The sequence below is a fragment of the Trachypithecus francoisi genome, unplaced genomic scaffold (genome assembly GCF_009764315.1).
Source record: "Trachypithecus francoisi isolate TF-2019V2 unplaced genomic scaffold, Tfra_2.0 Lachesis_group10, whole genome shotgun sequence".
Lineage (NCBI taxonomy): Eukaryota > Metazoa > Chordata > Mammalia > Primates > Cercopithecidae > Trachypithecus > Trachypithecus francoisi.
The window spans coordinates 115831497-115835443 of record NW_022681455.1 but is presented as its reverse complement, the minus strand read 5'-3'; the positions used below and the strand labels follow the sequence as shown (position 1 = coordinate 115835443).

The 3947-nt window shown below is 51.3% G+C and overlaps 1 pseudogene; it reads left to right on the top strand.

Annotated features, from left to right (window-relative positions):
* Nucleotides 1-3559: 3559 nt before the first annotated feature.
* Nucleotides 3560-3682, top strand: LOC117088857 (annotated as a pseudogene).
* Nucleotides 3683-3947: the final 265 nt, after the last annotated feature.

The window sequence follows — 3947 nt, the reverse complement described above, 5'->3', positions numbered from 1 at the left end:
ATTCAAAGGACAGGGGAATTGGCCAGCAAGACAGGGTCCTTGGGCATTGGCAATGGGTATCTGCAAATGGGTGGCTGTTTCTTGTACGTGTAAGCCAGGCCCCAGGAGGCAGGAGTCTTCTTAAGCCCTGCCTGACCATCCCCAAGGGCTGGGTGCTGTGGCTGCAGAAGGGAGCAGGCCTTTGGCACCAGCCAGTGACCCAGGCAGAGGACCAAGCAGGTGGGTGTCCTCGGGGGTGCCAAGATGGGGATGGACCACTCTTGGGTATTCCTGTTGGTCATCTGTGCTGCCTGAGCCCATCTGTGCCCTCAGTGGGACCTACCTTCTCTGCCAGCATTGCTACCTGTCCCACCCTCTTCCTACCTCATGCTTAAAGGACTGAGCCTCCTCAGCAAATGCCTAGCCTTTCTCAGTGGACCCACTGAGACCAGGCTGGTGGGTGGGACTGATTAAAGTGTGTTTGCCTTCAATCAAGAATCACCTTTTTGGCCAGGCATGGTGGCTCACACCTGTAATCCCAGTACTTTGAGAGGCTGAGGCAGGCAGATCGCTTGAGGCCAGGAGTTTGAGACCAGCCTGGGCAACATATAGCGAGACCCTGTCTCTACAAAAAAATTGAAAATTAGCTGGACATAGTGGTACATGGCTGTGATCCCAGCTACTTGGGAGACTTGAGGTGGGAGGATCCCTTGAGCCCGGGGGGTCAAGGCTATAGTAAGCTGTCATTGTGCCCTTGCACTCCAGCCTGGGCGACACAGCAAGACCCTGTCTCAGAAAAAAAAAATCACCTTTTTTTTTAATTACAAGTCTGATTTGAACCATGACAGACACTATCCTGCCCAAAGTGACTAATATTTTATCTAGCTCTCACATCCACATTTAGTGAAAACTCATCTATCTAACTCCCAAAGGAAGTGATGTCCCTTTATCCAGGAGTTGGAAATTGTCAAGGAAACTGTTTGCAGGAAGTGGGAAGTGGAAAGAGTGAGTCAGTGCTAAGAGGTGTTTGGCAGCCTTCTGCAGGGCACAGTGCTTGTCCCCTGCTGTGGTGTGAATGGCTGACAAAGACAGTCCAAGGACACCTTAGCTGGTCCTGCGGAGTCCAGAGACTCCCCTGGAGTTGACTTTCCTGGCCTTGCTCTTGTCCTCTTCAAGTCCCAAATGGATGTGTCAGATTTCCAGGGCATCTGGTACCTTCTCATTACTGAAAAAAGCTGTCCTAAAACAGGATAATGTCGAAAATAAAATAAGCCTCTTGATGTGCTCTGCTCACCTATTTTCTGAGGAACGCAGTGCTCTAATTAGGAACTCTGCATAAGGTCTCTAGGGGCAAAAGGGGACACATTAAGAAGGAAATCCTGAGTGAGCTGTACACTGTCAGCGCCCATACAAAGGTGCTGGACTAAGGCCTGACAGACACTTAGCTGGCACCTGACTTCAGAACTGGGCAGTACAGGTTAGCTGAGTGGCTGGCACTGCGAAGGCTAGGAGACCTCCTGGGCAGGAGTGGAGTGATGGTGCTTCTGGTACCTGGGCATGGCACCAGGCTTTCCAGGTGCCATGCTGCCTTGTGGCAGGAGAACAGAGGTGGTGTGGTTGGTGTGGCGAGATGGGAGTGTGTGGTGTGGCGTAATGTGGTGTGGTGTGGTGTGATGTGGTCTGCGGTCTGACACGGGGTGGTGGAAAGGGCCTAGAACAGACTTTTAAGAGCAGTCTTCTGCTTTTTGATATCAGTCCTTAGCCAGATCTGGAATTGCTCAGGCATGTTGGGTAAGACTTATGACTTTTTTAATTACCAAAAAGCACAGGTGAACAAACAGGAATTGGGCTGAGAATGGTGGGCTCCTGGGAAGGATCAGAAGTTTTTAGCTTCATCAGCAAACGATTGGTTGGTCCTGCATGCCAGGTGCTTCCTGGCACACTATCTTGTTAGATCCTCTGCCCTTTCAGAGGAGGAAACTTGCCTGAGGTCATCCGGTAACACAGCCAGGGCTGCACACACATGGCATGGCTGGGGGGCAGGATGTGGGAGGGAGCAAGATTAAACAGCCTCTCTTCACCCCCTGGATCCCAGCGCCATGTTGGGAAGGAAAGACCTGAGGGCAAGGAGACAGAAAAACCAAAGGTTGAGAAGGTTCTTGCAGATGAAGAGAATTGCACCTGCCTGCTGGTACCGAATTTTTGTGTCAAGAGTTCTTGACACAAAATGAGATGAGCTTAGCTGAGGCACCCTGGCCTCAGCTCTGGTACTGCCCAGTCTAGGGCAGCTTCTGACCCACTCTCTGCAGAGGAGAGGGAGTGCTACTGAGAAGTCCTTACCTAGGACTCCAGCCTTGCTTCAGACAGGCCTAGTGGCCAGGTGTCACCCACATCTAAGCTCTGCTCCGTGGTCACGTTTCTGTGCTGAGCGTTTCTGAGTGGAGCATGTTGCCCTCTTCCCTTTGAGACACTACCTGGGGTTAGGGAGTGAAGGGAGGAGATGCCCAGATGACTGCAGCCACTTGGTGTGTGGGAGGTTCAGCAACTCAGGGACATTGAGTGCCACTCCCCTGCCGCACCTTCTCTGGGCTGGAGATTCCCGTCTTGGCCTCTTCTGCTACTGCTTCTTTTGAGACAGAGTCTCGCTCTGTCGCCCAGGGTGGAGTACAGTGGAGCGATCTTAGCTCACTGCAGCCTAAGCCTCCCTGGGCTTAAGCAATCCCGCCACCTCAGCCTCTTGAGTAGCTGGGACTATAGGCATACACCACCATGCCTGGCTAAGTTTTATGTTTTTGGTAGAGATGGGGTTTCACCATGTTGCCCAGGCTGGTCTCCAACTCCTGAGCTCAAGCAATCAGTGTGAGTCACCACGCCCAGCCTGCTAAGTCTTTTTTACTGTTGCTTTTGTTTATGCCCTCCTAGAGCAGCTTAAGTCCAAAAATACTACCAGTTGCAATCTTCGTGCACAGCCAGTTGACCCCAACAAGGAAACTGGGATGGAGAAGTCCAGCAGGGTCGCACCACAGAGCCCCTCCTTGGGGCCTCTCTCCCTGCTATGCAGCCAGCTTTCATTGTTTGTGATCTCAGAAAGATGATGCATAGTCTGAGTCTGTGCTCATATAAGGTACAAGGTGGCTGTGCTAGGGAGGAGGAGGAAGAGAAACTAACGTAAGGAGAGTGCTGTCAGGTCAGACACATGACTTGACATCCTGCCTCTAACCCTCCTATCTCTGGGATCCGGCTAAATCCCTCCTCCCCTGCGTCTCGGATTCCTCACCTTGGAAAGGTTGCTGAGGATGGTGAATAATCCTGCTCTGCCTAGCTCACAGCACTTTATTAAGTGAAATACACCATCCACGTTACTGTAATTAAATTGTGCCCCTGAGTCCTCCTTCCCCAAGACAGCCAAACTTGCAGGAGTATAAATTAGTGCCACTTTACAGAGCAGTTTGGCAATGTCTAATAAATCTGGAGTTGTACCTGGCCCCGGATGCAGCAACTGTACTCCTGAAATACATCTTGGAGAAGCATCAGCACGTGCACAAAGAGACAGGAGTACAGGTTAAGTACCCCTCGTCTGGTGCTCACTTTGGCAGCACATATACTAAAAAAAAAAATGAAATGATGCAGAGAACATTAGCATGGCCTCTGCACAAGGATGTGATACGGTTTGGCTGTGTCCCCAATCAAATCTCATCTTTTTTTTTTTTTTTTTTTTTTTTTTTTGAGACGGAGTCTCACTCTGTCGCTGGGGCTGGAGTGCAGTGGCCGGATCTCAGCTCACTGCAAGCTCCGCCTCCCGGGTTCACACCATTCTCCTGCCTCAGCCTCCCGAGTAGCTGGGACTACAGGTGCCCGCCACCTTGCCGGGCTAGTTTTTTGTATTTTTTAGTAGAGACGGGGTATCACCGTGTTAGCCAGGATGGTCTTGATCTCTTGACCTCGTGATCCGCCCGTCTCGGCCTCCC